Raw genomic sequence first — 25690 nt, 5'->3', positions numbered from 1 at the left:
AGCTATTGTTTGGAATAGAATGCTGAAAACTGAACACCTTGATCAGTCTCGATGCTGTAGAAATTTATCCGGAGATAAAGGAACTATGTTCTTCCTTTAGGTGTCTAATAAATTACTTCATAATTGTCCCTGCAAGTTTTTTTTTTGCAATACAAAACAATAGGCGTTTAAATGTAATGGCCCTCAACACTATCCTGTAATCCAGCTCTTATGGGAAGAAGCACGCTGAACTGAATGTGCAAATTACTGTTCTCATTAAAACCTTACAATCCTTATAATCATTTTAATAGCCCTGACTAATGAATGAGTCAACACAGACCGGAAACCAGAAATCAAAAACGAGAGACACCGGGTAACCACTCATTACAAAACGGGACAGATACAGGACAGATTTTGGCATTTTGATCACATTCTTTCAATACTTAGCTGTGGGACATTTCAGTTCGTCCCTTAAATAGATTCAAAAGTTAAACACTAGGGTCAAACCGTTTCTAGGAACGTCTCATTCGCGGAAATGTGTTTTACCGTTAAGTAAACTACATCTACTTTCACATCATAATCTTTTTCTGGCATGCTCTTGCTAGCCAGTACATTTTTATAAGAATGCCTGGGTAAAAAACTCACAAACGCTCAGCAGAACTCACAGCGATAGAGGCATGCTTATGTAATGTTATTCAAGTTCATGCTTCGCCGGGAGAACGAGGACACTGGAAGCTGAGTGTGAGTACCCTTTTTGCTACTGTATTACGTTTAAATATTAAACATAATGTTGGCAAGACATTTCTGTTTAAAGAGTGCGTGGGTTGGTGTCTCATGAGATTACTTCAGAATTCTGTGTGGGCTGCTTTCATGTCCAAACTATATAGCCAATGCATGCTTTTACTCTCCCCTGGAAGATTTTCTTACTACAGAGTCACAGCTGAAGCAATTCAATTGTGCATATTTGTTTAATCGTGAATCAGTAAGCTATCAGACTGAGGTATTTTAGAAACGAGGTTATTTAGCTGAGCAGACCACTTTCGGCACTTAGGCTACTCCGTCCTCACCACTTGAAACCAGTTCCCTTCAGATCAATATTTACAGATTAAGCAAATTCACCTCTTTGCCGTCTTTGAAGAAACAATTTGACTGCATGATTGCCTCTCTAATAGCATCAGGCGAGCCGTTTGTTGCCTAAACGTATGACACTTCTGCACCATAATATTTGTGTAATATCAACACTTATATTTACAAAGGTGTCTGAAATATATATGCAAGCAGTGCTGCGACCACCAAAGACATCGAGAGGGACACATTCCCCTTTAAATACCGTGATTGCCGGTTGACAAATGTGTTTTAAAATATTTAAAACCTTCAGTGTTCCCCCTTCTGTCTTCCTTATTTGAAAGGCAGCATCTTCTCAAAGTTATTAAACTCATTACAAAACCCTTCTCAGAATATAAAGATAAAAAGATATATATTAAAATGCTGGTATTCCGTTCAGCCACTGTTTCACAGCAGCAGAGGCTCCGTTCATTCGTATTTCTGTGAGCAATCTGTCACGTGTACGCAGTCGCTATGTGTCTATTACGGTAGACAGAGCTGCGCTGATATTGTGTGTGCGTGACATTACGGTAAATTTATAGATCCGTCGGAGTCTTGGTTGTTTGCAAACCCAAAGAGCACGGCAATGTAAATTTATCAAGAGAATAATCGGACGACGTACCGAAAATAGCGCAGCGGGAAACCCCAGAAGCTTCTTTCAACCACGCCGGTGAGAAATATATACATTTTTGCATTTATTAGAGATTAATATCTTTGCGCGGTCGCTGCACCTATCAACCTCACATAGTTATACACAGAAGAACTGGATACTCTCTTTTGACTTGTAACAGGGAATCGGACGCGGTGCAGCAGGAAAGGTAAAGAGCGCGCTTTTCTGCTTTGGGAAGTTTATTTTAATTGTCTCTTGGACAGCCCGCGCTTGATACCGCTCAACATGTGTTTTACAAAGTAACATGGAGCACAAACAGAGCTCGGGGCAGCCTATACTCGCGCGCTGGAGCACGCGACAACTTACTGTTCCCCAAAACGCACGCTAGTTTGACAGTTATAAACATTTGTTTACGTAGCACCTCGTTTAAAGCGTAATGTCGGATCGGCAAGATTCGCGTTATGCAATATCCCGCTTGCTGAGTGGCTTGAACGACGTTTTTAAAGTTAATAAATGATTGTCATTCTTACCAAGCGGTAGGTTTCGCGCGTCTGTGGAGGAGGCTGGTCGTGAGAGAGATTCCCTCGCGTTTCAGTTTTCTGTACGGTCGGTTTTTTTCGCGAAATGTGTATCTCTTTCATGCTGAAAAGTTGACTTGAACGCTAAAGATTTTAGGAAATAGCGACCATGTCAACTAAGGGGGTAAACCGTGCTGGAATATAGCTGGTGCGGAAAGGATCGGCTTTTAATAGCGAGTAATGATGACAGTTTAAGTTAAAATCCTTTATAAAGCTTAATTCAAGGGACTTTAATCAGTGTTAATCACTTTAATCGAAATGATCACATTTCTAAATAATATTACCGAGACATTTTACCTGATTAAAAATGTGCATTGCTAATAAAGCACATAGTAGTTGTGGAATAACTTGGGAATAAAACCCAAAAAGAAAAAGCTCTTAAGGAAAAGTTACTTTATTGTTTTTTGGTATATGTGAAGAAAAAAGACTATAACAGCATACATTGAAGGACACGAAAGGCACTAAGTGTTGCAGCATGTGTATACGGTAATACTCGGATATATATACTTTAATCTGTTGATTGCAGGTCAACAATATCTTGTAAATAGTCTAGACATTTTTTTAAACGTTACATCAGTATGGCGTTTGTATGTCTGAAGCACTTCAGCGTTTACTCTCGGAAATGTTTTTAGGTCTTCGCACAGACAGAGATTTCAAGTGAAGCGTGCACTGAATTTTAAATGAAAATAATATTAACAGCCTTTTCGATGCTTATTTCAATGCTAGAAGCTTTTTTTTTTTTTTTTTTTTTTTTTTTTAAAAAAGACACACGTGTACGTGACGACAAAGACAATGAATCTTTTCCTTCTTAAAACTGCCAGCATTTCAGCTTTGTTTTGGTTTTTGCTATCGGTAGTCTGGCTGTAATCATGTTCAAGGCATTGTAAAGGCTTTCTTGGAAATCTCTGCTCCCTCTCTGACGCACACGCGCTGCTTAGGGTCAGAGAACTGTTGCTTACAGTCTTAATGAAACGAGGACAGGTGCATGGGAATGTTTTGGTGATGTCTGGCTGTTTTATGTCCTCGTCGCCTATCATGTTCGCACTGTATAGTGCCCGCCATTTGTTCTTTGTTTGGTTTGTCATGCCGTCGTGGTCACCCCGTCTGAGGTGATTCCTCGAGCAGCTGGTGTGAACGGTGATCCTCAGGCCTCGCCAGAGTTTCACGAGGATAACCATGTGAAGTCCCTACCCTTTTTTTTTTTTTTTTTGCTGCCGCCGTTTTTGATCATAAAAGCATAAAAGCATAAAGCAGCGGTTGTAGTTGCGTGTGTTTTCCTGATCTTCGTTCTGGAGACAGGTGTGGGTGGTGAATGTGTGGGAATTCATTACTCAAAGGAGGAAACTGTGTCCCGTTTCTTCCCGACTCTGTTACCATGGTAACGTAAGGAAGCAGGGGCTTTGCATTTTATATAAAGTGCAGATATTGACCATTTGTGGTCTTTGAAATAAAGGGGGCTTGAAAGGGCACGGTAATTTAAACCAAAATCCAGATCATATGTACACAGGACCCCTAGGTCCATTAATGTCTCTTGAGAACATAATGTATAGTTATGCCTTTCTGTGGGGTGGAAATATGGAAGAATACGCCACCTTCTTGTACCCGAAGAAGATTGATTACAGTGAGATGCATGAAATATCTCCGTAATAGATGACATATCTGGGTGGCGATGCTGGGAAGTGACCTGCAAAGAGAGTCATTATCCATTAGGCTTCTTGCAGCTTTTATCTGCTTTCATTTGTCGAGGCAGAGAGGCTGTGCACAGTATGATCTTTTTTGTTTTTCTAATCCTATTGATAGCGCTGATGATGATTTTAAAGTCACTGCGATGAGGCAAACCGCTCTGCTGCTATTTCACAAGAGTGCAGCGCTCTGGGTAAGACAAGCAGATGGTGACCTGCTTTCTGTCCTGTCTTATTCCATCACTGGGTTGATTTATCAGGCACTGTTGTGTGAAACCGTGATTGCACCATATTTCTTCAGTTGCTGTGTCCCGGGGTTCCATGCTGACGGACAGTTCGGTAGAAGATGCTGCAGCGAAAGAATTATATATTATTGATGATGTTAATACTAGTCGCTAAGTATTGTAGCATTTTTTTTGTTCTATATTTTATACTTAGCAGTTGTTTTAAAGGTTTGTAAAGCTATCAGATACTTGATAGAGTTGTTTATTGTCAGATAATGTATGCCCCTTCAGTCATAGTTTGCACAATTGGATACAAGTCATGGTATGATCAAATCTTTCTGTGAGAGATTAATTGAATGAACGAAGCACCCTCTGATGGCTTCACTAACTCCAAGCTAGTTTTCACAGGAGGTCTCCCATCCAGGTATTGACCAGACTCAGCCCTGCTTAGCTTCGGTGGGCAACCGCTCTTGTGCTGCAGGGTGATCCGGCTGTGGTTAAACACATAAATATGTATCAAATATGTGTATTCTAAAAATAAGATTGCTATGATGTATGCATTTCAGACACCAGCAAAATCCCACAGTTCTCAATACCACAGAATTGCTCATATTGCTACTAGAAGCAACATAAATAATGAAAAAGTGAACATTAATATAATGGTTTAAAATATTTCAAATGTTAATATTCACCATATCATCTTATCAATATTGCCCAATTGTATAATCTGTGCATGACCGTGAACTTGAAAGCTACAAATATGATGAAAGCTTGTAACTTATTTAAACTCTTGTTTTTTCTGAAACCACTTTCAGAACAGAATCTTGAATGTTGTGTTGCCCGTTTATACCATCTCTATAAAAACACACGGGTGTTTATTTTTATGTCAGGTATCTGTCACAGAAGTGGATTGTTCTGAGAAGAGAATACTGTGTTCTTACTGATTGGAGCCTCAGAGTGTGGGTCTAGTTTAGCTTCTAGTTTAATTTCCTCCAACACTGTTATGTCAGCAGGGCACCGCTGTGCCACAAAATGAACAGATGTCCTCCCCTGGATTTCTCACAGATTGGATTACTACGCCTAGGCAGCCCAGGCTCTTTAGAGACTGCATTGTTGCAAGACTGAAAACAATCCCTTTGATTTTAGCCAAGGTTCCATATGGATAAAGCAAGAAGAAAACAATGCGTTACACATTTTGGTGATAAATAGGTGCTGAAAGCATCTAAACCACTAGAGCTCACGCTTGGCCTTATGAAGTTACAGAGGGTGCCATTTGGGATTGAATTCATGTGGTTTTATTTGAGTCGTTTTGACTTGTGCTCCGTCTACACAACCTGCTTTTGTTTGGCATGATGCAGACGAGCAAAAATCTGTGTAGAGGAATATTAGACTTCAAAATTGCTTAAGCTCAGTCAGCAGCATCTGTGCTGTCAGAGAAAGTCGAATATCCAGCACTGCAAAGTTATCACTTAGATCGAATGAACTTTTCTTGAAATGGAAGATTAGTGCTTATATGGCTTGAGGCACGCACAGTATATTCCAAACATGGATATATCAGCTTTTTTCAAATCAGTTTCCATCTTACCCCTCTTTTATAAATGCATGTAAAATGTAATGCTTATTTTATAATAAAGCATTTTATTTAAATCTACATATTCCATTCTGCACATTATGTGGTGATGCCTGTATTCGTTGAAATATTTAAAATTATTCATTTTAACTTTTCAGTTAATAATAATTACATAAAGATCAATTGAATTCTACTTTTTGTAATGTAGATTCAATGATGTACATGTCAATAAAGTCTTACATTACCTGAGGAAATGAATGAATGAATTAATAAAAAAAAAAATATATATATATATATATATATATATATATATATATATATATATATATATATATATATATATAATATTATTATTATTATTTAATTTTTTCTATTATTTGTTTGATTTATCATTATAAAATGTAATTTCAGTCCATAAACCCTGTCTCACACTGTTAAATTAACACTGTGCTTTATTTCTAAGCTGCGTGCACTTTCAGTGCTCTTTGACTGGCTCTATTATTCTGTTGTGCAGACTACGCGAAATGGAAGCAGGTAAGGTTACTGAATGTGTTTATGCAACACATTGCAGCACATGACAGTCTTAAATTAGAAAGTTTGCTCTTCCACACTGTTAGAGATGGTCATGCTGGCTTAACTGTTGTTGTCCTCATTATGCTAGCTGCTGGCACAGCTATGGTTTATTGTCATTACTGGTGAGAACGATTGTACTTTCTTCTAATAGTACCCAGGAGACCTTTCTCACTTGTGTGAGGTAAACGGAGACCAATAAGCAAAGCACTACAGGGCTTGGGGACATACTGATATAATTTCTAGAAGTGATTTTCAAGTCAAATGCTCTTTATGCTGTTTAAGTACTGCGTACACGAGTATCCAAACATCTATTTAGCTGGAGCTTTTTAAGGAAACGGTGATACATATTAGGCGGATTCTTTTACATTTAGGAAGTACATTGTGCTCTTAACTTTTTGCTGAGATTCAGAGGTACTTTAAAAGTATGTTCTGTTTTTTTTGCACCTTAATGGAATGCATTTGTTATAATTCCACTTAAATTGAAATGGCTACAGCAGTTCTTTAATCCATGCTTGGAGTGGAAACATGGTTATTTCACTCTTGAAGATTAGTAGACAGAACAGCAGTCAAGCAGTAACATTCCACTGATGATAAAATATATTTGACTTCTGTGTTGAACAGCGGAGCAGTCGTGTTAAAAAAGCTGTACTGATTTTCTAAACTCGCAGTGCCTCTTATCTTTGATAGTGTCTATAATATTACATGGGCAGTTTTAAATGTCTGTAAAATACCTGCAACTCTTGTTTGATAATTAGTTTAAAGATTTTCTTTCAGGCATTTACTTTAAAGATCATCAGGAAATCATAATCTTATATAGATATTGACCCAGTATTGACCCTGTATTTACCCTATATTTATATATAAATCTGAGTTTTTTCATTGACCAAAGAATCTTTAAATGTAAACAGAGAGAGCGGAATACATTTTATAATGCCTTTAAAAAAACTTAAAATAATTTCACTGTTTTTTTTCTATATAAATGTTAAAATGTTAAGCCAAATGAAAAATAAGACATCTTTAAAGAAACAACTCGCCTTACTTGCACTTTACTTATACAGACTATTGTATAATGTTAATCAATAGCTGTTTTAACAAACTTGCAATCAGTCTGGCACAATTATAGTATGTAATGGCCAATTTTCACGGTCCAAGCTAATCCCAATAGATATTAGATTGGATTGACTTTGAGGAGAGCCAGTCCGCAGCCCACAAGGAATCTGTGCTGATAATGAAGGAAAATTGCTTCCATTCTGTGGAATACATTTGAACATATCGTCGAAATGTTTTAAAAAAAAAAAAAAAAAAAAAAAAAAAAAAAGCTTTTTCAAAACTCAGGTTGGAGGATTGTAGAATAACGTAAATCACAGAGATTTAATTTGAGGAAATCTTCGAAGCTTTCAGGGAATATCTGTGCGCAAAGGTTCCATGCAGGAAACTAATGGGTCATCATTTTTGTGAGCAGTAGTGGCCGCGGTGGGAAGCTTTTCTGGTCTTTTTGAGCATGGCTGCAGAATATTCAGCTGAATTCATCACAGTTCGGCGGTGTAAGGGTTCGGTATATGCTTTGCTCATGAATGGTGCCGTTTACAGTCAGTCATTAATAGCGGCTTTCAGGCCGTAGGCAAAACTGACTCAAACAGTCGAGTTTCAAAGGGAAGCACTGTTTTGACGCAACTAAGGCTTTGTAGCGGCAATGAATGTACGTTCATAGTAGAACATTGTGTTGTATGTGTGCCGGTGTCATGTTTCGTTGGCAGCGTGAACACAAATCTCTTTCACTTTTGTTTCAGTGGTGGTCTATGATTTGATTCATCACTGAACTTTCATGGCAGCGTTTGAGGGTGCGCTGATGGAAGAGAGAGATAAGTACAGTAAATCTCCAAAATTAACCGGTCTACTGGTCCATGTTTTATCTTTCGCATCTGTTCACTCCAGTGCTCTCTCGTTCTATTCATCCCTCTATTTATGAGCTTCTGGATAATTGGGCTTGAAGATAGATATAGCAAATGGGATTTTAGCACACCTGTTGATGTGCAGCGTAGCTTACCCCATTAACATCGCGCACTTGATTTTCTATTTTTATTTTGACAGTTCGGTTTTGCAAATGAGCAACACTTTGGAGAAAATTATGCACACATGAAATGAAGACAATTTTTTTGTTCTTGCTGTGTTGTATGAGCTACTACTATTAATACAAATTCAAATTACATTAAAAATACTCAACTTTCAGACTTGACTTGGCTTTGAAATGCATAAACATGATGATATGCGCGAGTATGCATACGAAAAGTGGCAGCATTTAGTAAACGGGCTGCATACATCCACTCCAGTATATGTCAAAACTACTGGAATGAAGAAAGAGTCATTGAAAGAGTGCTGACCTTTAATTACTTTTAAAGTAATTTAATCAACCAAATACTTCTTGTGTTTCCCAATATTTGAAGTGTGCTTTAGCTACAATATGGTTTTTGTACACTTTAGAAACTTCAGCAAGGATAAAATTCTATAATATATCATGTAAAAGTGTCAGTAAATACATTTATAGTGCTTAAAAGATTATTTCCAAATTCTTTTGAAAATGTTAAGCAGCACACTTGCTTTCAACGTTGCTAAATATAAAAAATACTGAAAATTCAGCTTTGCCATCAAAGGAATAAATACATTTTAAAATATATTATTGAATTATTACTATATAATACATTACATAAATATATTACTATAAATAGACAATATGCAGACTATTCACATTGTAATAATATTTGACAAAATGGTTTTACCGTACTTACCGACCTTATAAATGGTAGTGTACCTGCGGGATACGGAGGGGATGTTCAGTGTGTCACAGTTTCCTGTTTCATCCCTCAAAAGCAGTGAGGAATGCATCCAGTTTCCTGCTCCTGCACACTTCGTGTTCTGCATGACGCAATACAGTGGCCTTAATTCACTCTGTTTACAGTCTGTTATTTTGAGTTTGCTTGCAGAGAGGCCTGGAATGAGTGGAGGGAGTTTCCTGTCCTTTGTTTTCTTTATAAACTTTATTTAATTTGTTTATTTTAATTCAAGGACAAACATGACGCGCTTACTCAGACTAATCTGGTTATCTCAGTTGGTTGAACATAATAAAACCGAACAAAAACGTGCAGTGCAAGTCCAAAGAAATAGTTCACCTTAAGATGGAATTTCTGTCATCATTTCATGTCATGTTGTCAGTGTCCTCATGACTTTTTCCCTGCATGAGAACATATGTGGTTTAAGAAAAAATATGTATCTATATATCAATTTTGTGTGTGTGTGTGTGTGTATATCTATATATAAAATCATGAATAATAATTATAAATATCCCAGTTGAAAAAAGAATCAAGCCATATCCTGTATTTTTTCTTGTTTCATAAGTCTTTGCACTTGGATTCATATCACAATAGAAAATAAAATGGGTGTAACTTCCTGTTGATGCAGAGCGTAAAAATGAATCAATTTCTCATCACATTTAATGATGTTGGGGGAGTGTTTTAAATGTTTCAGTAATGTCTTAAATGGTAATTCCGACAAATAACTACAAGCCCTTACGTTAAGTAATAAATTGTTATTGAATTATTTTCATGATTTCAGAGGCAGTGCGGCATGACTCGCCTCTCAATTGACCTTTCAATCAATTTTTGTATTCCTTGTCCTATTTAATACCTTGTTCCTATCAGTGAAACATACCCAAATAATTTTGAGAGAATGAAGCCAAATTTATGTAAATGAATGCAAATGTATGCCAACAACCTGGCCACCTGCTGACAGAATGATTGAAATCCATGATCCGGTTACATAATGCAGGTTTAAATCCTGCTGAATAACCCTTCAAACTAGACCTTTATTATAGTGAAGATGTACTCTGTCAAGAAATGAAGCAAGACTGACATGCGAGGAAGTCGAATAAAATGGGACACTGGCGACAGCGGGGATGTGCTGATGGGAGCCGTCAGTGAAAATCCCATTTTTAACTTATAAAGCTGTTTTAGAAGACAGCCAAGTCTCACATATAATGCTTTCCTGCTTAACCCTTTACAGCGTGTCTTCTATTGACTGCCTGTAGCAAAAAAAAAATCCCTTATTGTTGAGAACGAATGGTCATCGGAAAGCACTCAAAGCATTAGGTTGTGTATTGCTGAAGTTCAGCGTCCCCTCGAGAAAACAGCTTCTTATGATTTTTCTATTAAACAAATTGGAGCACCGTAATAGCCTTCAGCAAAGCTCTCTTCTGTCAATATAATTTCATGCAAAAACACCATATTTGTATCGGGTGGAAGTGATTTAATCTGTCCCACTAGAAATTCTCATTCATAGATCCAGATTCAATCGAATTCTTCTTAATGTGCTGTTTATTGCTTTCTCTAAAAATATAGAAAGGTACAAAAAGAAACTCCACAATCAGAAGAGCATGGGATGAAGAACGCTCACTTACTAAATGGCATAATCGGCGATTGAAAAAGCTCCCAAATTAGATTTATCATGTGATGTACTAAAGGCATTTGCGCTGTGTTTGTTCTATTTTTGCCGTGAAAACACAGTGCCATTTAGGTGAAGTGAGATCTGGACGTAATAACTCTTTACGTTTACACACACAACACTCATACACACTCTCACACAAATTGAGCTAATTGAGATCAGATCATTTTAGGTAAGGGAAATAGCAACATGCTATGCATAAACGAATGGAGTAATAGTCATTTAAATGATTTTCAACTTAAAAAATAAGTTAAACATTTAAAAAGAAAAAAAAAAGTGTTTATATACTAAGCAAATCCTTGGTGGTGATTCTTCAGACAACTGTGAAAACGGTTGTTTTCACCTTCTTGCAGAGTGACAAGTTTGTGTGTGTGTGTGTGTGTGTGTGAGATAAAGTGTGAGTGAGGGGGAAAAAAGGGGAATGAGAGACTCAAGTGTTATTTTTGGTTGTTTATATAGAACAACAAAAAAAGCAATAGGTGTAGTGCCTGGGAAAAGCTGAAATGATTGCCAAGGGAAATACTGTTTTTAAACTTTAGAATAGGTTCAGTGTACTTGTGTCATAGACATGATGTCCCAGTTCACATCCTATTTTATGTATTATGAAGTCAAGAATCATGGAAATTAGTATTCCAGAGGTAGTTAGATTTGTAAAATGACTACATACACCTTTTTTGCCCGCGAACTCTTGAGCAACAAAATTACAGACTTTTCAGTTTTAGAGAAATTACCTGAAGCAGGGGTTGTTCAAATGTCATAATTATTTTTATTTGTAGTCAATATAATGCATTGTTTTTGTTTTGTATTGTGTACTATCATAGTATGCTTGGCTAAAGTTTGATCACTATTTGAAATTGTTTTATTCTGGCTTTTAAAAATGCTTGGATGTTAAAGGTTGAGATGTCAGTGACGCATGTTTCCATTTGAATTGGTGAAATCTGTTGTGCTTTATATGTTATTAATTAAGAAATATACAATATATAGACTACATGCATAGTTAAAAAAATAACTATAAATTAAAATACAGAGAATATTCAGCTTTGCTTAGTCATAATGTCGTAAAGCCACAAAGTCAAGATGAATTGCTTTTTTGCAAACTATTTTACTTTAAGAGTGATACTCGAAAAGAAGAGGAAATTGTTGGGAATTATCTGAATTGTGAAAAACTAAAGGTCAGGGTAAACTAAAATGCCAGTTTACCCTGCATTTAATAGCTTTTTGGTTATTTGTTAACCATCTCCATTATCCATTTACAGATCAGGAAGCAGGAGATTTTGCATTAAATTTGCATTAAAAGCATTGTCCACCCAAAAATTTACATTCTGTCACCATTTACTATATAGCTTCAGACATGTATAACTGTTTTTCCTCTTTGGAAAGAAGATATTTTAAAGAATTTTGATAACTGAACAGTTTCGGTTTGTTTAATTTCAATGTATCTTGTGTGTTTGGCAGACAAATTAAATGCATGTTTGGAAAGACATGAGAGTGATTAAATGATGACAGAGCTTTAATTTTTGAGTAGACTATGTTTTAAGGATGTTAATAGTACCCATTTTTGGTTTGTGTCAACTGTGCAGATTTGTTTGGAGAGATACACAATTACACACTTGTTTACACATTATTTCAGACTAACCTAGACCTCAGTAATGAATCTTTAACTGGCTCTATTAACTATTGGTGACAGACGGTGCTGGCAGAATGGTGAGGAGTTTTGATCACTTGCTTATCTTCAAGCATCTCTGAACTTCTCTGTGGAGCTCCACCCACCACACACATTTAAGAGCATGACTCATCAAGCTGTAGGGCATGATATTACTGCTAAAAAGTTAGCAGGAGAAAGCTTTACCAGTGAGGACAGGTCAAAATATATAAAGATGTCTGTTGCAGTCAACACTTGAATATAATGCAATGTCATATGTCAAGGACGTTTCCCAATGTGGCCATTTGATTGCAACTGCTAAGTCCCTGCTACACGGGGAAACTGGAAATTCAGGCTTTTTTTGTTGTCAGTACAATGCGGTGTTATGTGAAATGAAAGAGCTAAAACCTTGTGCTGTTTAACCAAAAAGGTCTTGCACAAAAAAAACCTAGTCAAACAGTCATGCTTAGAAAATAGAGGTCTTGCATGAAGAACTTTCATGAACACCCATGAACAAAGGGTTATAATATTAGAAAAATCTTCTATAGATTATTAAAATGTTCTTCACTTCACACTATGTATAATATGTATACTATATAGTCCAAAAAAATCTTTTTGAAGAATTGCTAAAGACCCTGTGGGACTACAGCTCTGTCAATATGCCAGGTTTAGTACCTGAAACTGTTCAGAGCTCCTATAAGAGACCCAGTGTCATTTGTTGGAGACTCCCGCTGATGGAAATAACACAATTATTTTTTTAGGTTGAAGTACCAAAGAACAGCCCAATGATTGGCTCAATATAGAAATCGAAGGTTTCAGACACTTAACAGCTGTACTTAGTCTAGTTCTATTTTAGGCCGTCTTGCTGTAATTTCACAAGCTGTGAAAGACATTAGGTGGCGACACACGAGGTGTGCTTTCCTCTCCTGCAGTGCAGCTGTGAATGCCCTGCTTCACTTTATTGTATCATTCACACTTTCACAGCGTCAGAAAGGGCCTGGGATCAGCACCTATTATACTTCTCCTGATATTTAGTAATTGCTTTTAAGAGAGAGTCTACTGTGAAAGGGATATCATTAAGAATATTCGAATGGTAATTTTAGCGTATGATACGATTTTGACTCGCAAAAAGGAATCAGAGAATGAAGAAGGGCTAAAACAATGATTTAAGCTGTGTTCGTTAAAGGCTATCTTCAATATGGTCTTCGCTTTAAAAGGCTTTTAAACTTCTTTTTCAGAACTTTCAAACTGTCTTTATTAAGCCAACATCCAAAGTTATTTTTAAAAAGCTTACTTTGAAGTTAGAAATATCTACATTTCTTAGAATTTCAGTTAATTTCTACCTTGCATTTAATTAAGTTTGGTTGCCACAATCAGGCCTGTCGCATTAATCAATATATTGACTTGGCACACAATATATGTACATGACCTCAATAACGTTTGGTAATGCTATGTATTTACCATTATATTTACATACAAATTATAAAATACACAGCAACATAAAAAAAAATCAGCAATAGTGTGCACCCTTACTTTTCAGAGAAAAAGCAAATCTGTAGATGGAAAAATCTCCATAAGTTCTTTGCGCATTTGTGTCTTTTCTACTTGAGAGAAAATGTGTATTTACTATTTATTCAAGTTTTTTAAGGTGTCTAATATTCTGATACTTGGTTTCCATGATCTAAATATTTTAAGAATTAAACGTTTGTTGTCAGTCTAAAGCGCATTATTAATTGCAGTCTAAATCTTGCATTATTATGCTGTTATATTATGATTATACATTTCAGTGGCATAAAATGGTCTTAAAATTATAATATTAGCGCTTATCGCAATTATTTATGGGGCAATATTGCACAACAAAAAGCTGTTATCGTGACAGGCCTAGCCACAATTTCAATTTATGTCTATTTAAAGAGATAGTTGAAGGGGATGACGCAGGCTAAGCTCTGGTGAGAAGTCATGAACACAGAAGTACAGAGGAGAGACTTTTTATGATGGATCGGTGCATTTTATGGGACTTTAGCTGTCAGCTACTTGATTGTTATCGATAAAATCCTAGAAAATACGCAGATCATACGCAGATCATTTTTTTGTCAGTATCACACACACACTATAATATGTTACCATTTCCCATAATGCCCTGCTGCTCGGCTTAAATACAGTCCCAGTGAGTTGTGTCAATGTACGTGCCAGGAAGAGTTGGAGAGTTCTGGCTCGATCACTGTTGTGCCCTTAAACAAGTTACTTGACCCACAATTGCTCCTGTGGTTGGTGTCCTGGGAGTCACTTTAGATGAATGTGTGATTTGCTCGATGACAAGGAACGAGTAAGTGTGCTTTGAGGTGCTTTTATGGCTCGAGGGCCGTGTCGGTAATGTCACGATGTGCAGCCAGTCCTCTTAAACATCCTTCTAGTGCAGTTTCTGCGCTGCGAGGAGATCCGGTGTCATTTGTTGTGTGCTTGAGCAGCTGAATTACGACGGTCGAAAGAAGATCAACCATATGCTGGGATGGACAAGATGTTTGAGTGGCTTTTCCTTCACACTTTCATCACATTAGCACGAACAGAGGCTTAATGAGCTGTCAGCAAGCTGCTGCCACTCAGGGGGCCAACCTCTTCTGAACGTCTCGGGAGGAAGGTTTCCGTGTGTGCGCTCATCCTGCCATCCTCCGCTTAGCCAAGGGTGAAATGGCTTAAGACAGAGTATTATTATTATGACACTCGAACCATTCCAAACAAAACCGAATCATCTCCTCTGCAAATGTTTTGATTTCAAGGCCATCTGTCTCTGCGTGCTTAGAGCACAAACGACATGGGTTCCGCTGGCGGCTCTTCATGCACCCACTTCAAGTGAGCAAACTTGTTTTGTATGTATAATATATATATATATATATATATATATATATATATATATATATATATATATATATATATATATATATATATATATATATATATATATATATATATATATATATATATATATTATTTCAATATTTTTAAAACCCTAAAGTGCATTGTTGAACCTAGGGTTCCTTTAGGAGTTTCTAGAATACTGTTTTGGTTTAGATGTGTGTGTGTGTGTGTGTATGTATATATATATAGGTCTGTGGTTACCATTACTTCAAGAAAACTTCACATTTGGTTTTACGCCAAAAACTAAAACTGCAAGAAAGATTTGTTTATACTTAAGAGCTCAGGGCCTGAAATGAACTTTTAAGCCTGCTGTCTAAGGTGGATGGTAGATGGGGAAACTATTTTTTAATTTAATGCAGATTTAAATTTTTTCTTTTTAAACAATTCAATGCTTTTACATTTTTAACACAGTTGATGAAGTGTATTGTGCGAACACCGTTAGTCTCCCTGTGATCAATAAACAAAATATGCTGTTTTTATATACCTAATTAACATCCGTAAAATCAAAAGTGTAATGTGTATTTATCTACAATTTTTTAATTTGATTGTGAAATCTGTATGTTGAATTTATTTTTTGTGAATATTACTTATTTTTTTATATGCATTGTTAATTTTGTACATTAAACTAAATAAAAATAAAAGTAAAAAAATGTGTCATTCGTAAGAGTGTAACGATTTTCTTGTAATCTACTTCATACATGCAATAACCTTATTTTGCGCCGGACAGAACATAAGCTTTAAAACGTATGAACAATGTGAAGTTAGAGGATTAGTATGATCATGAACACAAGTATTTGCGCTCGTGTGATAAATGTCGTAACTGTCGCGTGTCTCAAGTCTTCAGCAGGTACAGTGAGTTCGACTATATCATACACATAACATTTGTTTTTTATGAAATCATTTTTACCAGTGCTGGTTATAGTCGTGCTCATCAGGAGAGTGCGTTCAGTGAAATATTAGCCGCTTTTCCACTATCGAGCATTGTGTTTCGATCCGAGCTGGCCGGTAAAGTTATGCTTTAGTTTTCCGCTGCGGGACTGTTAATGGATCTCTTTTAAATGCAATTCAAATGCGTCAATAGTTGCCGTGGTAACACCGATGTTTACATATGTCATGAGGTGAAAATAACTAATGCGTTATGGAGGATGATGAGAAATTTCTTTGTTTTTATTACACATTTGTGTTTACTTTGCTCAAAATTGCGTGCTTGGCAAGCTATGGAGAAACTAGCAGCCAGGCAACAGACGTGACCGATCCTGATTGGCAACGTCATGCACTCTACAAGTACCGTCCAACGCGGTTTAGTCTTTCCGTGCTGAGAGTTCTGGGTTTGTGATCATGCCGTACTGTACCAAACTCATTTAAAAAATAAAACCGGAACCATACCTGACAGTTTTTAGAAACTTTCTGCTTGACAGTGGAAAAGTGGCTAATACTAATAGCAGTTAGTAATATTCTGGATTATTTTACGGCAACATTGAATGCAGCAGAATCAATGCTTACATGGCAGAAAAGGCAAAAAAAACAAACAAACAAAAAACAATGGCATACACTAGGACTACATTGGTGATGAGAAAGTAGTGTTGTTGCTTCTTTCGTCATTTAAGGGTGCTTGTAAACACCCCTTTTGGGATTGCTATGTGTCTTTTAATGTGCACTTCTGCCAAGCCTCCCCTGAGGATAGCTCCAGTGGACTTCTACCAAATTGACATCATGTGATGAAAATTTGGACTAAGAGAAAGACCGTGAGGACCTAGGAACTACTGAATGTACTTTTAAAATATGTTATTAACAGTATAATATAAACATGTTATATACACCTTTATTTACAGTTTCAAATGACTAAATCATGTTCTGCTGTAAGGCTGGGCAATACATCGCACAATGTATTCATGTGCATCACGTCAGTAAAGCAGGTTCTTTGATTATCAGTAAAACTCCATCACCTGTTTTCAAATAGAGTGGCAGTTAATACACAGAGCCGTAGATCACTGACAAGCTACACAATATCGCAGTCAGTTTCTCGAGTCAGGGAAGTTTGAAAATATCTTGTGTAATGCATGCAGGTTTGGAACAAGTTTACAAGTTTAATTTATGGGTAAACAATACCTAGTAAATGCATTCAACATTTTCAAAATGTAAAAGAATTCTAAACTCAAGGTTCAGCTGTACATAATTAAGTGAACCCGTAGTGAATTAGCCTCCTGGGTTAATCTTCAAGTTGGCGTCACTTTGTGGCCCATCACACAGAGTCTGTTGGTCAAGAAAGACGTCTCGATGACTCTGAGTAATGCTGGAGGGTTGTTTCCTGCCTGCAGTGTTATGAATCACAGCGGAGTCTGTGTTTATTATATAAAGGTCCAGTTAAGAGGGCTATTTGTTATTTGCATGTTTATTTGTTAAAGAGCGCTTTTCATGATATTTTTTATTATAATTGTCTGTGGTGTATGCGCTCGTTTGTGTTATGAAATTCTGCGTATCGTTTGGTTGGACTGAGATCCATCAGTTATCAGATAATATTTCAGATGTCACAGAGATTGGGGCAGTGTCCTGTCTGATGTCGTTATCGACAGAGATTTGGAGAATACGGTGCTGACAGGTTGTCATTTTTCTGGCACCTCGGTAAAAATTGCGGATGGATGTACAACTGTCTGGTAACATGAGGTCTAATGTCATCATGTCTCTAGGGACGTACTGCTGGTCTGTTGATTAAACCAAACGGCAGCTTCTGTATTATTTATCAGCCAAAGGGGAGACGTCTAATGTCACTGGATGATCTTATACAAGACCTGTTGACTGACTGCAAGAGACTCTGCTGGATTGTTAGCACGTCCACCTCCTGTGCGTTTGGCTCAGCGTGATGTGGATCGACTTTGCATATGATCTGCATTGATTTTGTTTTTGTCATCGTACAAAGATAGCTTCACGCAGGCAGCTGAGGTACAATGCGTTCCTCTGGGAGTGAGAAATGAATCAGTGCACAACCGATAGCCGAGGGCATGTGCTAAATCTAACACAGATGGTGCCGAGATCCTAATCAGCTTCTACATTTACATAATAATAATTCACAGTCACAATTTCCTACATTCCTTTCATGAAGCATGCAAGTTCAGGTAACCTCAGTGGTGTTTTATGAGTGTTAAGCGTGGGAACCAACTAATTCATGTTCGGTCCTGTTCGCCGGTTCAATGCAGGTGAATGGAGAAATATTCAAATTCATGAATGTTTTTCTACTGAATTGCTCTAAAAGTTCCTTTTTTTTTTTTTTAAATTTAGCAAACATAGCTAATCTTTAGCAAATTACAGTAGTAGTAGTATATATTTTTATACTCAATGTAATGTTGTAATGCCTTTTTAAATGTTTTTTTTTAAGCCTACAATTCATTGTGCTTTTATGATTTAGGTTTTAGTATTTCATTTATTGTACAATGTCATTTTATTCGTTATATTTTCTTAATTTCTTGTGTTATATGTGCTGATGTATTGAGTGATGTAATCACAATCCGAGATCTTCCCCCTCAGTAAAAATCCAATCACAGATGGGCACAAGAGACGTATTTGAGATGCACGCCAATATCCTCTGTAAATGTCAGTTGGCCTCGACTGACCACTTGTGATCTGATTACCCAAAATGCAAACAGGGCCTATGAGAATGAAAACCAACCAGTATCCCAGAAAACAGAGCGGCCATTCAATGTAAAAGACAGCCCGTAATATTTTTTTAAATCTAAAAATAAGAAGCTGATACAGCTGCATTATCCTGCTGGCTTTGATATCCTCATTTTAATTACTCATCTATTGTTTACTTCCTGCCTGTAAAATGTTTTGTCGAGCAGGTGTACCAGCACAACACAGTGCCGCTCGCTTTCTCAGTCGTGTTTCTGTGTAAATATAGGTTGTGTTTGCTCATGAGCTCCGCCGAGGGAGCCAACGTCTCAGCTGGGTGCATCAACAAGAACTTTCCACTTTTTTGGTCTGTCACTCACAGTGAGCTCTTGTGACAGACCATGAAATGGTGTAAATAGACAAGTGCTGGAAAGCTCCTCAAGCACAAAGCTTCAAAACTCATCACCACTGTCCTGACACAGCAGCTGTGGGAAATACAGGTCCAGGTAGAAGGAAACACCCTTCAGGTGAACTTTTGTCTTTTTTTTATGGCCGCTGTAAGTAATTGTGAAATCAGTGATAGTGACGATTACATCATTCGTGCAATTGCACAGGTGCAGTACTTGGCGTGTAACTCACATTTGGGTGTTCTACTATGAAATGTTCAGGAAAAGTAAGAGAGACACAAGGTCATTGCACACCTAAATTTACATCCTTTTTTTTTTTTTTTTTGCATGTTAAAATTTTTTTTTTTTGTATGACCTCACATAGCCAATCACGTTTACACATTGCCTTCGAGACATTTGTTTGTCATTAAAAAAAAGGTTTGGATCAGTTTTCATTTTGTGTTTGCATACATTTGTCTTTTTGTTGAAAAAATCTTTCATGATTTTTGTTTATGAAATGTACAGATTCCACTGTAAGTTGTGCAACTTAAATTTACTGGATGTGTTATGTGTATTCTGCACCACTGTGATATAAATATGATATGTATATATATATATGTATATGTATGTCAGTCATCTAGTGCTGTTGAATTATTAACCTCAGTTAATTCTATCTAAAATAAAAAAATGTTTGCGTAGTAAATATCATAAACAGAACTAAATCTAAATATATATATATATATATAAATATAGTTTATTTCATATGTCAGACCATATGTGGTTAAGCATCTGTCTCTGCTAACATTTAAATCTGTTGTTCTTGGCAGATAGTTGCCTCCAAGTTTGACCTTTTAAAAATGAGTGCAGAGATCTTTTATTTTACTGGTGTTGGGTGAAGTTGGATGAAATTTTACGAAATGCATTGAAAATGGAGGCTGATATAATCCAGACATCTCTCCCAAATCAGTTTTTGGCATAATCACAATATATAAACTATGTAAATGCATGTATATAAATATTTAGCTAAAAATGAGCTAACCGTAAGAAACGACACTATAAGCGACCGATGCACTTGAACATACAATAGATGGAGATGAGATGGAGATGGAGATTGAACAGGTGCAGAGTCTGTTTTAAGTAGGTCTCTTCTGCAGCTGCACTGGCAGAGCAAGTTTATTCAGTCCAAGCGAGTGGCATGGCAAGCCAAGACTCCACAAAACGTTCGCAATGTAAATACAGGGTAAAATACGCTTTTGTGTGTCAAACCGATATAAACATCGCATGCCACTAGTTAATAAATGTCCACCACTGTAACTTTCGCACAGAACCGAGCACCTCTTTATTTATATTAATCCGCTTGTATATTTTTGCCCAAAATGTTTATTTACATTTCATCCGGTGGGCCATCTTTAACAGAAGTCGAGTGCTGAAATCTCATGCTTTACTCTGGGAAATTCATGGTGCGTTACAGTAACCGTACAAGGAGCTATTCAGTGCAGATGTTAAGGAGCATGATGATCTGAAGCACCAGTTTCACGACAATAGAAGTTCCTCGTCTAGTTTCAAAGAGGCCAAGTGCACTTTCTCCTGTTTTCCTGTTGAACTGAAAAGCATCTTAAATTTTGTGTGGCATCAGGTTTAATAACTCCTGTCTCAGCTTGTGTTTGTCCAGCAGCTAGTTCGCATCAAGAATAGATTCCTTGCTCTATTTATGTCCTCTTGTCACCGGCTGGCAATTAGAGGCCTGTTCACTTTAGCCTGCAGCTTATTTGCCCTTTTATCGCAGCATTCCCTGCCTTAGTGAACCGAGTGAAATGATGGCAGCAATTACTCTAGGAGCAACCTGATGGACTCTGACAAAAATTGGGAGTAATCTGACAGTGATGTATTGCAGTTTTTTCAGCACGTTTTTTTTTTCTCAGATTTTACATTGGACTACCTGTGGCGAGCTTACCTGTAATGTGTTTCCAGATTCGTAAATATAAACATAAATGGCTTTAAAATCAAACATGGGAATTTGATTAATGTGAGTATCAGGTGTATTGCTGAATGGATAACCATAAAGTTGTGTTCTGGTCATATTGGCAGATTTATTGTTCCCGAAGATACTAGTTAATGTTATCGCATTAAACTCAAACTTACTGACTTTGTTCACACCGGGTATCATTTCTCAGAATTTGTATTTATTATAATTTGTTTTCACAACCTTTTTAATTTTTTTTTGTGGGTTTTATTTCACACTTGTGGTGTTCCGGACTCCAAACAATTGCTTATAAATCTCTAAAACTGTATTATCATTAAATATTAGATTATTAAAAAAATAATAAAAATGGTGGCGATATGTCTCACCGATAAGAGGAATAAATGAGCTCACATGTGCTCAGGGTGCTAGTGATTAGATCACGTCAGCAGCGCGGCTCATTCTTAAAGCAAAGTTTTGTCTGAAAGCTGATTAGATTAACTGACTGTTTTGGATCGTTGCATTTAATCTGTAAAAGCACATTACAGAATGACACGTTCAGTGTTTGAGTGAAAAACAGTAATAGCACGCGCAGCAGCAGACTCCCCCGGGTCCTAATGCCACTTCTGTAAGGACTTCTCATACAGTAGAAGCTATAGCTTGCATGGAAAAAAAAATTCAAACATGACACTTTTTATTTTGTTCATAATGTATAATTTTTTTTGTCAACAAATCACAAGCTCTCAAAGATTTACAGAGTTTTTACCAATCTCTTGCTTACATCTACAAATGTTAAACCTTAAAATACAATGTTAGGGATAACACTGCATCTTTCTGGTGGAAAATAGCAATTGATATATAGTTTGATTATATACCAAATGGGGAAAAAAAAACAAAAAAAACAACTTATTCCTCACTTTAGACTTGGTGTTGTTTCCAAATAAAAGGAAATACACCGGTATCGGCATCGGCCAAAATGAGTTGAAAAATGTCATCATATTGGATATCTGCAAAAATCCAATATTGTGCACTCCTAATTGCTATGCATTTTTTTTTTTGGAAGGGCATAAAATTCTATGTGTTTTATGCCCTTACAAAAAATGAAGGCCTAGTCATGGCATTGAATGTATTGCATGCATTTATAAAAAAGGAATCTTCCTCAGTCATTCCTTCATTTTGATCTTGTTCTATTATTCTTATTCTGATAAAGTGAATATTTAAGAATCTTTAGACATTTTCACTGGAAAGCAAGACAAGAGCAGTGTGATTAGAAGTTACAGTACATTTCCAAACGGCTTGCAGTGTTTACCACATTTTTTATTGCTATTCTCTTACACTTTTTATTATCCGCCCGAGATAATGAAACGGTTCACGATCATGAACTTGACGTTTCTTACTGCTCATTCTGTGTGCTCGAGACCTGTTGACTCCACAATATCCATCAGCTCCCGCGTCTCAAACACGCGAGTTTGAATTTAGCACTATATTTAGCAACTTTCAAAACCTTTTGGTGGCTTTTTTTCGATAACAGGTCCATACTGACAAACCTTGGGTCTTTTTTGAAAAAACGTATCTATGGTTGGAAGATGTCTCCAGTACTGGCCTGCGAGCGTTCAGTCTCCCGGCACTGTGTTTCCTCTCTCTGTGTCTTTTTTGTGCAGTGAAAGCTAGAGAAAGTTTCAGACTCGTCAATAAATCATTTTACAAATAAATCATTACAGCGTTTCCAAGCACTTGCCCCTTACTGACTGTTCGGACTTTTAAAATATGAACATAATTTGTCTGTTAATATGCTCATAGTTACTCAGACACACTGAATAACGCAATATAGCCAAAACCACCGCATATAGTTGCTTTTTAGTGTAAGTTATCAGACGATGTTATGATTAATTTAGGATTTTAAGGAGTATAGTGAGAGTAAGTCCTGGCTAACATGCATTAATGGGTCGTGCTTACTATTTATGCTTTTATGTTTTATGTATGACAACAAAGTATATCGTAAACAGATTTATTGGTCATTCAGTTGTATTGCAGTATGTGAAAGTTCATAGAGTACAACAGATCTGAAGTGGCGAAACTCAAACGCAAACTTAATATGCAAATTAAAATGTGATGTCACCTTCGGCCACAAGTCTCTGAAAATCCTGTGGGAAGCACTGGCTTGGGAACAGACCGCCAAGCCAAAAGTTTTTGCTGTCATCTCTGCCGTCCTGATTCATAATGGTTGAAAATGTCTAGACCATGGGCTTTAATCTTAACTAGAAATCATGTCAGCCGTAATGTTAATGGAGAACACAAGCTCACTGAGCAATGAGAGAGATGCATTTGCAACACTAAACACCCACATCAGCGGCACGACTACGACAGCTGCTTTCAGGAAATAAAAGCACTATGTTTTGTCCCAGTGTTTAGGACTAATGGACCAGCAACAGTACATCAGCTTGTGTCTGTTTGTTAAAATGCGTGGATTTCAATTCTATTGCTAATGAAATGCATTTAGGCTGGGCTTTGATGAAGGACTCTTTAATTAAGATGATGTTGTGGCTGACTAACACCATTCAGCCTCTGCACGGTCTTTATATCAAGCATCTACTTATAAGTTCTGTTCCTCTGGATTACTATAGAAGGTAAAGCCAATAAGTCACAGATCATAGAGGACTGCATGTGCTGAGATTGATGTAGTCACCTGGCTTCTTCGGAATGATAATTTTTTTTTTTTTTTCCTCACAAGGTGAGGTTTCCACTCCTACACGTCATAAATTGATTATGCATTTATTTTTTAGCTTATAATCACAAAATCAGAGACCTTCCCCTTTGTGAAATCCAATCACATGTGGGCTCAGGTGATATATATATTAATATCAGCTGTAAAATTGTGTGTTTATTTTTAATTATGTTAGTTTTTTGGTTGTTATTTGTATATATGTGTGTGTGTGTGTGTGTGTGTATGTATGTGTATATGTGTATATATATATATATATATATATATATATATATATATATATATATATATATATATATATATATATATATATATATATATATATATATATATATATATATATATATATATATATATAATTAATTAATTACAGTCACTGGTTCATAGGTAGGAAGTGGCACTTGGTTTATTGTATTAGACATATTTCTAAAATGCAAGGGCATTTCAAGATTTGATTCATACTTACACATGCAATTATATGCAACACCAGAAGGCTAATTAATGCTAACGATGATTGCTTACTACTTTAATTCATTCAGCTTGACTGGCAGTTCTAATATTGTTTGTAATTTAGTTCTAATGATAATTCTTCAAGTTTATTGATGAAGCTGCCTATGGCGTAAATACAGTTCTAAAGTTTCTGACACATTCAGACAAGGGGTTGTGTATATGGTAAGCATCCCCAAAACACAGACGCTAAGGAGAAATGTCATTGTCCTGCAATGTTCACTCACATAAGCACACAGTCACATTGTCTCGCCGTTTAAAACATCTTCTATATATTTTATTACCCCTTATAAACTCACAACCATAGACTGAAGTCTTCTTGAAGTGCCTTTGTGGAAACAGGCTTGGTATTTTTGTAATGAACAGTAAATCCTTTGCTTCTTCTCTCCATATGCCATTAGATTCACAATTCTGTACAGAGAAGCTGCATTTTAAAATTTCATCACACGGAGCCTTCAAAGCCGGCAAAGCTCACACATTGCCACGAGATCTTTTAAATTGCGTCAAAGTCGTGATTTGACCGCCAGAAGGGGTAACAATGGGGTGAGGCGTCAAGATGAACACAGCCTCATCACAGAATATATACTTTCAATAACGAGGGAGGGTGCCAAATGCGCAATCTGTGAGGTTGCTAGGCAACTGCATCAGCATCACTCCAGCAGCCTCATGTCGAGAAACGCATTGAGACCACAGTTTTGAATGGCATCGCTTGGCTCGTGTGTGTGATTTGCAGCACATTGATTGAAGCATGACCTCTTATTGGCGATGGTGAAGTCGCGCACAGGCTGAAGCACTCCGTTAAGGAAGTAATGAATCACAGGCATGACCAGTTCAGCACAGTTGGCAGCGTTAGTGTGAATATTGTTGTGGATGCAAAGTCTTTAGTCGCAGTGTATCACTACAAGTTGACAGATGAGCATGTTTCACGATTCTGTTGCTCTTCGTCTGTAGTATGTAACACTGTCGTTTATGAGCAGCCCAGTGTTTAGAAGGTCTTGCTGTGTGATCTTTCATTAGTAATCAGAAGGACACAATCAAACTGTGAACTTCTCTCTAGAGTTGCTGCTGACGGCAGCAGAGCAGTCTTATAAAAGAGAATCTGTGCTCATTAATTCGGATTTACAGCCCTGGCAGATT

At 36.8% G+C, this 25690-nt stretch overlaps 1 protein-coding gene across 5 annotated transcripts in view; it reads left to right on the top strand.

Annotated features, from left to right (window-relative positions):
- Positions 1-586: 586 nt before the first annotated feature.
- The window catches only part of tp53i11b (tumor protein p53 inducible protein 11b), a 42959-nt gene continuing 17855 nt past the window's right edge, over positions 587-25690 (top strand). For 2 of the 5 annotated variants that reach the window (XM_043264869.1, XM_043264870.1), the window contains exon 1: positions 1602-1753. The gene's annotated coding sequence lies outside the window, so the exon portion shown is untranslated. Of the gene's footprint in view, positions 721-1601; positions 1754-1780; positions 1902-25690 lie in introns of those variants that run through there. The other 3 variants (XM_043264872.1, XM_043264874.1, XM_043264873.1) reach the window with 3 other exon arrangements.

Source organism: Puntigrus tetrazona, chromosome 18, assembly GCF_018831695.1.
Source record: "Puntigrus tetrazona isolate hp1 chromosome 18, ASM1883169v1, whole genome shotgun sequence".
Taxonomy (NCBI): domain Eukaryota; kingdom Metazoa; phylum Chordata; class Actinopteri; order Cypriniformes; family Cyprinidae; genus Puntigrus; species Puntigrus tetrazona.
The sequence above is the reverse complement of the archived record's forward strand: the minus strand, read 5'-3'. Positions and strand labels throughout refer to the sequence as shown.